Raw genomic sequence first — 11,428 nt, 5'->3', positions numbered from 1 at the left:
GATCTCACCAGCTGCCAACACGTTGGCGCTACACTAGCGCATAAAATAGTTGCCAAGCATCACTAAGGCTGCATTGTACGAGAATGGTGCGCCCAAAACCTAGGCTGCCAAGGGCACTCGCGCCCAGGGCCAGGAATTTCTGAACTGCGACAAGAAAATCATTTCTCGAATTCTGGAGCTGTGGCAAGGGTTCTGGGAGCAGAGCAGAAATGGGTCTGTTGAATCCGCCTTATTTATTTATTTCTGCACCTCGTGGCATGTCAAGACAGCAGAATTGAGGAGAGGGTGAGACCAACCACGGAAGAAGAGAAAAAAGAAAATGAAGAGCACGCACACAAAGTGGGAAGGGATTAGCAACTTACAAAGCAATGGGATGCTCAGCGAGCTATGCAGCGGAAGTGGTGACTGTGATTTTGTTTACTGGGGAGGTGGCTTGACCAGATCCGAATCCAGGCAAACTGAATCTGGATTTGTACAATCGAACACATGCAAACTTGGGCGAATCAGGATCATGGCGGGACCCACGGATTCACACAGTCAAATATTCCCGAAGGCTGTTTCTTATCATCTCTATCCAGTGTGCTTTAAAAGTGAGTATCGGCGTGTTGAAAGCACAAAAGGTGAAGTTATAGACCGATCCAACTCAAGTGGAGCCTATAAACTACACCATGTAGTGAGACCCAATGAGTTGAATCATGTGGTGGTGTTCGTTTGCACAACAACACCATCTTTTTTAACTTAAACAATTAAACAAAAGGAAGCTTGCATTGGTGGAAGGCCCAGGCTGTGAATCGACTTGACCCGATCAGATCCTTGGCAAGCTTCCATGATAGCAGAGCAACACAGGTGTGATAGAGGCTTTGGCCGTGGGCTGGGATTGACCACATCCAACACACTCCACATGACCAAGCAAACTGGCACAGTGCAACAAATTTGACTGTGAAAGCCACTCGAAGGGAACTCTCAGATTCAAAAGCATGCTGACATCTGGCGGTGCGAGGACCTTCCCTGGTGCGTTGCGCTGCGATATTATGACATTTTCAGTGGCCGGGAACACCGAAACATTGATGCTGTCAGGCTATTCTGCCTTCCCCCGTACGGCCGTGCGTTGCACTGCGATGGTTCATCTATGGCATTTTCAGTGGCCGAAGACAACGAAACAGTGATGCTGGCAGGCTTTTCTAGTCGAGCATGGCCATTTCCCACCTTTCCTGTGATCTTCATTCGGCGGTATGGAAGCAAGGAGCTAGATATGCACCCCTCCTTACCAACACGCTCCTGGTGACTGCTACTTCCACACTGCTCCAAAGTTCGCAGAGTTTCCTCCAAAACTACCGAATCGCGACTGCATACCACCTTCCGTAGGAAGACCAATAGTTCCGCATAGTCCGCATCACCTGCGTGTGTTCTACTTTCTCCGGTAGTGATAACGAACTCCAGGCTAATTTCTGAACGATGTGATCCCTGGAGTTCGTATACCATGGTATACGAGCGGAAAACGGTTTCTCGTATCTTCTGCGATTCTCTCAATATTCCAACGCAATCTTTCTGATCTTGTGCTGGTATCAGTAGATCTACTTCACCTACATCTACATGTACATGTAAATCTTGGATTATACATGCCGATATCTCCCACGTGACTTGTACTAAACGGATCTCTGGGGGGGGGGGGGCACAGAGCGTTTTGGCCAACAGTAACGAAACAATAGTCCTGGAGTTTTCCTTACTCTGGTCCTTCGTCTTCGGTCATTCTGATCTTTTGGCATTTCGCATATCAAACCTATAGCCTAAATTATAAATTTTTGTACATGATGCAGGGAGTCATGTGTAAAACGACTGCCTTCTGACTCTAGATTCAGGCTAGAGCCGATCAGTAGAGTTAGAGGCAAGACTACAAGTCTACAGCCTAGACTAGAGGAAAATAGAACTAACTTTAGTGCAATAATAATATATTATACATTCATGTACATACCGCGTACCGGTGCATGTGCATGTACGATCATGTAGATCTACATTGTGTAACCGCTTCAAAGTGAGCACTTGATGACAATGATTGTGACGTTTGTAGAAGTCAGCTGGAAGTTTTCTCCAGACTCAGTGTTTATACAAATCAACTGTGAACTATACCATCCCTGTATACAAATGTAGCGTGGCCCAAGTGGTTGGGCACACAACAACCAACAAGTCTCACCAGAGCAAGGAGAAGTGGTTGAAGAAATGAAGGATGATCTTTCTTCAGAGACAGAGCTTTTTATATGTGCCAAGACTAAGAGAGTTCAGGTTTCACATAACAACGAGCAACGGTTTAGACCAATCAGGAGATAGAGAGATGGCACAGATTCGGCCAATCAGAAGACATGTATTGGAAGAAAGTCAAGAAAAAAGGAGAGCTTCTGAAAAAGGTAGGTTCGAACTTCATATGCAAAGGATACTAGTCTTATTACTGTACAGGTTTTAACACACCAAGCTACAGTGACACAGGCACTAGACTACAATGCAACCGGTACAAGGTTGAAGAATCTGCATGCTCTACATGGCCCCCTCCCAGATTGAATCACGTCCTCGTGATAATGTGAATATTGTAAAAATAAAAATGAAACGAAAGAACCCAAGGAAGAAGCTATATAAACTGTGTGTTAAATGCCAACCCAACACTATATCTAAAAAAAAAACTCAAATCTCAATCTCTCAAATCTTCACAAGAAAATTGTACATATCAATTGTTCTTGGCTCTCATTGACGGTATCGCACCGGCCTCTGGAGATTTGCCCGATTGCGTAAGTTATACCCACCTGCCTGTGGCATGATCGGAACGGCCGGCACAACGGGAGCTGCCGGAACAGCCGGGACTGGAACAGCCGGAACTGGAACAGCTGGAACTGCCGGAACTGGAATAACCGGAACTGCCGGAACCGGAACAGGCGGAACTGGAATAGCCGGAACTGCGTCTTGCACGTAATCAATTAGCGCCGGTTGAGGTAGGTGTGCTGGCACTGGAGCGTGCTGCTCCTCCGGTACTTGAGTCGTTGACTTGAGCCGGTTGATGTGCACCACCTGGAGTTTCCCTGTATCACAGTGCTCAATCCTGTACACCACGTCATCGATCACCTCGACAACTCGATACGGCCCGGTCCATGGCTTGAGGAACTTCTTTGTGTTGCCTGCTTTCACCGCTGGGTTGTGTAAGCGCACCTTGTCATTGATCGCAAACCGTGGCTTGGTCGTCTTTGCATCATAGTAGTCCTTCTGACGTTTCTGTGCTTTAGCGCCAGCTGATCGAGCGTGAGAAAATGCCTGCTGCAAGGAGATCTCGAGACCAATCATATAGTCAGGTACAGATTTGACATGTTCTCTGGAGTCGTTAAACATAATATCCACTGGCAACTTAAGCTCTCTGCCGAACATCAATCTAGCTGGGGTTTCCTTGGTTGAACTATGTACGCTACTACGATACGCCAGTAAACAGCGTTGAATATGCAGGTCCCAGTCATTGTGATTGGCATTGACTCTGGCACTCAGCATGTTCTCAAGTGTACGATTCATCCGTTCAACTAAACCATCACTAGAAGGATGATATGGAGTCGTGCGTGTCTTCTTCATATCTAACAGTTCACAGATGGATTTGAACAAATTTGACTCAAATTGCGCACCTTGATCAGTGTGGATAGACAGTGGCACACCGTAGCGACAAATGAAACCATCAATCAGTGCCGAAGCTATTGTCCTAGCAGTCATATCCGGGATGGCAAACGCTTCTACCCACTTCGTGAAATAATCAGTAATCACAACAATGTAGAGGTTACCTCGATTTGTTCTGGGCAGTGGTCCCATGATGTCCATAGCGACACGTTGCAGTGGAAAGGATGGTTGGTCCACCTTCATCGGAGCGCGAGCGGTTGGTGCTGGGGTACGCCTAGCTGAACAAAGCGCACACGCCTTGCAATGCAGCTCAATGTCAGACGACATAAAAGGCCAATAGAATCTAGCTTTCACCTTCTCTAGAGTACGTTCAGTAGCGAGGTGGCCACCACTACACTCATTGTGCATCCCAGTCATAATTCTCTGTCGCAAACTGACAGGTACAACAAGTTGCAGAAATGAGTTGCTACCATCTACTGAAGTGTACGTACGATACAATAAGCCATCTTGCAGAACCAGCCGTTTCCACTGACTCCACAGACGTATCAAGGTTAATGATGCTCCTTTCATAGCACTATCACTGCGTTTAGGCCTGTCTAACAATGCTTGTTGCCAACCAATCATGCAGTCAATGTCACTGTCTTCCGCTTGAGCTCTGCGAATATCTTCTGCACTAAAAAAATCTGCCCAATTGCTTCCAAGTAAATTGCTATCATCATTCGCATGTTCTGCAGGTTGTGATTCAACGTCAACATTACCCACGTATGCTTGATGTCCAGAATCCTGCGTCAATGCATCACCAGCTGCTGTATCCGGAGAGACTGATGGCACGGCTGTAGGGACAGGAATGGAAGACTGGGAAGGACAGACAACAGTAATATTTGGATCCATTACTGAAGGCTCGGCAGTGGCCGATGCAGGATGCTCCGAATTGTCCGCAGGTTGGCTATGAAACCGTGACAATGCATCTGCGTTGGCATGCTGAGTACCTCTACGGTGGACAGTTGTGAAATCGAACGCTTCTAGTTTCTCCAACCATCTCGCCAGGATACCTTCCGAATCCTTGAAAGACTTCAACCAGAGAAGGGCTTTGTGATCGGTTCGCAAGGTAAAGTTTGCACCCAGCAAATAATGTTTGAAGTATTGCACAAAGAAGACCACTGCATACATCTCACGCCGAGTTGTGCCGTAGCGACGTTGGCTCTTACTAAGTGAACTACTAGCATACGCAATTACCTGCTCTCTGCCCTGATCGTCAACCTGCGATAGAGTTGCACCAATACCAGTGTCAGAAGCATCCGTGTCCAGGATAAACTTGCGGGATGGATCCGGGTACGTCAGGACAGGAGATGACGTGAGCTTCTGCTTCAGGATATCGAACGCTTGCTGACACTCATCCGTCCACGAAAAGCTTGCCTGTTTCTGCATTAGCTTGTGTAGCGGTGCTGCAATTGTCGCGAAGTCCTTGATGAACCGCCTGTAGTAGGAAGCAAAACCTACAAATCGACGAACCTCGGTTGCAGAGCTAAGTGGTTTGAGACTGGTGACCGAACTGCAATTCTTGGGATCAGGGCTCACACCACCTCCCTTGAACACATGCCCAAGATACGTAACCGACTTGCTGAGAATCTGGCACTTACGAGGCTTGACCTTCAAACCTGCTGCCCGGAATTTTTCAAACACTAGGCGCAGTCTAACCAGATGTTCTTGAAATGTTTTCGAGAAAGTTATGGTGTCATCTATGTACGCTGAACATACGCTTGGCACAAGATCACCCAGAACCATGGTCATCAGGCGCTGGAAAGTGGCTGGGGCATTGCACAACCCAAATGGCATGACTTTCCATTCAAACAATCCAAATGGAGTGACAAATGCTGATTTCGCCCTTGCTGCATTAGTTAGCTCTACCTGCCAGTAACCGGATGCAAGATCTAGGGTTGTGAAATACTGTGCGTCACCCATGTTGTCTATCGCATCATCAATCCGCGGAATGGGGAATGCGTCTCTGACAGTTACAGCATTGAGTTTGCGATAATCGACACATAGTCTAATAGCTCCATCAGGCTTCCGAACAACAACAATAGGGGCTGCCCAAGGACTGTTTGAAGGATCGACTAAACCCTCAGCTAAAAGCTGCTCAACATGTTCACGAACCTCATTGGCATGGTGAAGCGGCAATCGTCTAGGGGCTTGGCGAATAGGCTGGCTGCTAGTGGTCTCGATGTCGTGTTTGGCAACACCGGTAGAGCCAAGATCCATTGCTCCCGTTGAAATTATGTCGCTGAACTCCGAGAGAAGAGACCTGACGGCTGCTGCCTCTTCTGTATCGAGATGACTAAGGTCAAACAACTCAACAGGGTCAGAACACATATCAGCAGCATTACAGCTTTCAGCAGTACAATCACGCTCATCCGCGGCTTCTGCGGCTTTCTCAACAAAGCAAGATTCGAACATGCCAACAACTGTACCCTCAACAAAGCAAGATTCGAACATGCCAACAACTGTACCCTTGTTTATAGTGACAGGCCGTGGTAGCAGGTTCTGCAACCTGACAGGAACAGTACTGTTCTCACTCACGGTCGTGACCACTCTAGCTGCACTGACACAAAATTTATCTACGAACGACTCTGTTGGCTCTACCATTCCGCACGATGGAGACATAAACTCAGTGTCACGTAATCTACCTTGCGTTATCAACTGAGAATAGCCCTGTAGAACAACAGATTCAGCCAATTGCACTGGAATGGGGTCTGTTTCCACTCTCTGACATGAAAGGTGCTTGGGCCCAACTCCCTGTGTTAATGGAAGGGTCTGATTGCTCAAGCGCAGACAGCCTTGTCCCAGATCCATAATACAACCGTGCCTACGGAGGAAGTCTATGCCTAATAGTACGTCAGGCTCAATGTTCGCAACTACCATAGTGTGCTGAAGTTGGAGGCTGCCAAACTCTAGCTGCACATCCACCGCTCCTTCCACAGTCACGCCACTGCCATCAACACTTCGGACTGATGTAGAAATTTTGTTTAATTTTATATGCTTATGTTGTTGATAGAATGCTGAGCTGACAAACGAAATCGAACTTCCAGAATCAACTAACATGTGGACATCAGTTATGCACATTGAACTTACTTTGCCGATAACATACTGGCAACTGTCAACAGCAACGGAATGGCATACTACATCGGAAGGCGCGGCGGGCAGCACTTCCGGGCCATGGTGGTTTGGAGCTGACTCTGGACCCTCTATGCCAACTCCCGGCCGTTTCCCGAAGGGCGCTGACGTTGTCCCCGGGGTGGAGGTGCAGTCGGGCAGTACGCAATCAGATGTTCGGCACTCCCACAATGGTAACAGCGGCGCTGTTGTTGGGGTTGCTGCTGGGGTTGCTGCTGCGGTCGCTGCAAAGATGACAGAGCGGTTTCCAATAGTTCCATCCTTACTAATAAGGCATCCAAACGATCTTCCCTGGCAGCACAGACAGCCGCGGCCACTGGCTGAGACGCACTAGTACTAGTAGTAGCGTCCGCTTGGAGTATGGCAAGTGCTCGAAGTCCTTGCTGCAGTGCCTGGTCAAGAGTTCGGGGGTCTTGGCGACGTACCTCCATGCGCAACTCTCTGCTGTCCAGACCTTCAATGAATTGGTCACATGCCAGCTGGTCCTGCACGAGGTTTGGCAAGGTAGGGTACGCTCTGCGAGACAATCGGCGAATCACCTCGCAGTAATCAGACAACGCCTCCTCACCTCGCTGTCGTCTGGCCTTCAATTCCGCTCTGTGGAGGTCGGTCCTGACGGGTGGAGCAAACCGACCCTCCAGAGCTACCAGTAATTGCTGAACATCCTGGCGTGTCGCGACAGGAAGCGACTGGTAGTAGCACTGCGCATTCTCTATCAAGTACAACGGGATGTACTGTGCCTGGTCCTGCGGCGTCCACTGATTAACCAGGCAAACTTGAGTGAAGTGGTCACGCCAAGTAGTCCAGTCCGAGGCTGCTCCACCATCAAAACGTTCCGGAGTTGCCCATGGCCGGATGGGTCGAACGGGAGCTGGCTGGGCGGGCTGAACTGGCTGGGCGGGCTGAACTGGCTGGGCGGGCTGAACTGGCTGGGCGGGCTGAACTGGCTGGGCTGGCTGCACTGGCTGGGCGGGCTGAACTGGCTGTGCTGGCTGGGCTGGCTGAACGGGTTGGGCTGGCTGGGCTGGCTGAGCAGGCTGGGCCGGACGGGGCGGCTGGGCCGGCGGTACTTGCAGGTTAGGCTGTGCTTGGGCCATTCCGAACCAGGAATCACTTCACATTGTCACAACAAAAACATACCATGAAGAAAAGAAAAAAAACCCGAAACATCCACCGCTGCCACCAGTTGTAGCGTGGCCCAAGTGGTTGGGCACACAACAACCAACAAGTCTCACCAGAGCAAGGAGAAGTGGTTGAAGAAATGAAGGATGATCTTTCTTCAGAGACAGAGCTTTTTATATGTGCCAAGACTAAGAGAGTTCAGGTTTCACATAACAACGAGCAACGGTTTAGACCAATCAGGAGATAGAGAGATGGCACAGATTCGGCCAATCAGAAGACATGTATTGGAAGAAAGTAAAGAAAAAAGGAAAGCTTCTGAAAAAGGTAGGTTCGAACTTCATATGCAAAGGATACTAGTCTTATTACTGTACAGGTTTTAACACACCAAGCTACAGTGACACAGGCACTAGACTACAATGCAACCGGTACAAGGTTGAAGAATCTGCATGCTCTACACAAACTCCCATTGAACTTCCACATGCACAGAGAGTTCAAGTTTATATTTTCAATAGAAACCTGAATTTCTACCTGACCTCTATGAGGATTGAAAAGTTCCGGGGAATGGGGTCAGGTAGAAATTCTGGTTTCCATTGAAAATATAAACTTGAACTCTCTGTGGAAGTTCAATGGGAGTTTGTATACAGGGATGGTATAGTTCACAGTAATTGCAAGTTGATTTGTAACACTGAGTCTGGAGAAAACTTCCAGCTGACTTCTACAAACGACGTTACGTCACAATCCGCATTGTCTTCAAGTGCTCACTTTCAACTCGTAAATAATCTTGCAGTCTTCGGACAGCTGTTATCCAATGATCACTACATTCATTGTTCATCATGTCATAGATCTACACATAATGTACAGTCATGTAGATCTACCGGTAGACTAGAGTCAGTCACGGTCCTGTACCATGTGTACGGATAAGTCTTTCCTCGTAATAGTCAGGGAGGCCGTCAACAATATTAGTGGTAGTACGAGTATTTGACGACTCCCTGCCAGGCTGTAGTACTATGCCATGTACTAGTATCACAGTTTGATATGCCGAATGCAAAAAAGGACCAGAACCGTGAATGAAAAATTCAGGACTACGACTGTTTCGTTGTTGTTAGCCAAAACGCTCTGTACCGGAACTCCCCAGAGATCCGCGGGGATACTGGCATGTTATCTACTTGAGTGAGACTTAGAACTGTTACCAGTACAACGAGAAGACAAGATCAATACAATGGGAGCAGAACGATTGCGTCGCAATATTGAGGAAATGGCAGAAGAACTCGCACATGAACTCCAGGGATCACATCATTCAGAAATTGGACTGGAGTTCGTCATCAATACCGGAGAAAGTAGAACAAGCGCAGATGATGCAGACTATGAGGAACTATTGATCTTCCTTATGAAGGTGGTATGCAGCGGTGACTCGGAGGCTTTGGAAGAAATTCTGCGAACTTTGAAGCAGTGTGGAAGTAAGAATTGGTGGAAGGCCGGAAGTAGCAGTCACCAGGAGCGTGTGGTGAAGGAGGGGTGCAGATCAAGCTCCTTGCTTCCATACCGCCGAATGAAGATCACAGGAAAGGTGGGAAATGGCCATGCTCGCCTCGAAAAACCTGACAGCATCACTGTTTCGTTGTCCTCGGCCACTGAAAATGCCATAGATGAACCATGGCAGTGCAACGCACGGGGGAAGGTACTCGCTCTGCCCGATGTCAGCATGCTTTTGAATATGAGACTTCCGGGGGAGCGGGTTTTACAGTCAAATTTATTGCACTGTGCCATTTTGCTGGGTCATGTGGAGATGGTCAGATGCCTGTTGAAGTGGGGAGCTGATGCTACCTTTACGCCCCTGTACGGGTATTTTTCAGTACTATTTGTGGACGGCAAGTCTGTTGTGAGAAGGCTTCCGCTGATCGTCACTGCAGCAATCCTCCGTCGGTCTAGCATCATCCGCCACCTTCTGGAGAGCGGGGCATCACCTCATGCTGTGTGGCATAACTTTTCCTGGGATTCGCTCTGGGTACAGGATGCGGCTATCTGCGAGGCATTGTGTCAACATCCGGCATACCCACCACCAATGCGTCTGCTATGCTCAGCGATTCGCGATGGTGCTGCACAGAGTGTGAAGAGCATGTTGCCACACTGCCGCTGGGACACATCCTGCCCTGGCCGCTATCCCGCTGATCTGTACCACGGGCCAGAATATGCTGTTTTACTGGACATGCCATGCTTTTCTGATGCGGAGCGCACCTGCAAGAGCCTGTGCTGTTCTGTGGCCTTGGCATATCTGTGCACAGAGACATTGCACGATGAGCTCAGCATGCAAGAGCCGAGTCACATCCCTGACGTCATACAGCGTCTTTTGCAGGTGGGCACAGATCCAGCTGGACCCTCATGTTCTGCTGCTGACACCCTGTGCAAGGATTGGTTGGTGGTGCGGAATTCCGACTCCGAGGTCGCTTTGCGTGATGGTGTACGGGTTAAATTCATGAGTAGAGATGAGTTTCTCTATCCCTGCTCTTGCACAGCGGCATTGGATTTTACTGAACTCCTTGCTGACTGTGTGCCTGAACGGACACAGTTGCAAGTGCAGCACCTGCTACCCCCTGTGCCCAGACTGCGTGATCTCCTGTCAGTAGCAGCTTATTTCAGCTATGGTCAAGCCCCAGTGCTAAGCCAACTGGTGTTGACAGAATCTCTGGAGGATCCCGTTGTCCAACTGCTTGTCAAGCATGGCGGTATTCCTGGCTTGTCGACGGCTGACGAGATTCCACTCGTGGACGGGTATCTTCATGACGGACCGTCTTGCCAGTGCGATGTGGAGCTATCGGCAGCCCAGCGGGCAGTGAGTGTGTTGGATGTGGTCAATCCCAGCCGACGACCAAAGCCTCTATCATACCTGTGTCGTGCCGCCATCATAGAAGCTTGCCAAGGATTTGATCGGGTCAAGTCGATTCACAGCCTCGGCCTTCCACCAATTCTTACAAGCTTTCTTTTGTTTAATTGATTAAATAGAATAAAAAAATTAAGATGGCGCCGTTTTTGCATGAGAAAACCACCTTATGATCCAGGTCATTGTGCCTCAATATATTTTGTAGACTGGTAGTCACTTTCGTTTGATCAGTTTATAAACTTCAAAGCGTTTTGTACTATCCTGTATACTCGTGTTATGTCGCTTTGCCACTATGTACCATCAGCTGTTATGATTGCTGTATTCATCCGTTTCCAGTTTTATTTGTTGAAGTAAATAGTTGATATTCCATGGGCGCTTTCCATTATACGTTTACACACTTCTGGAACTGGTTTCAATTCTGGAATGACCAGAATGAGCGTATTCCGGCCTTGTAAGCGAACGGCTGGAATTCACAACGCATTTTATTCATGTCATGTCACAAACGAAATTGATGAATCGCAAAAAGAAATCACGTACACCCTCGCGATCGATCGCGCGCACGTGGACCTAGCATCGCGCGCACGCCGGCCAGGGAGGCTCTTCGCGCGCTTGAGTCAT

This window comes from Sycon ciliatum, chromosome 8 (assembly GCF_964019385.1).
Source record: "Sycon ciliatum chromosome 8, ocSycCili1.1, whole genome shotgun sequence".
Taxonomy (NCBI): domain Eukaryota; kingdom Metazoa; phylum Porifera; class Calcarea; order Leucosolenida; family Sycettidae; genus Sycon; species Sycon ciliatum.
The sequence above is the reverse complement of the archived record's forward strand: the minus strand, read 5'-3'. Positions refer to the sequence as shown.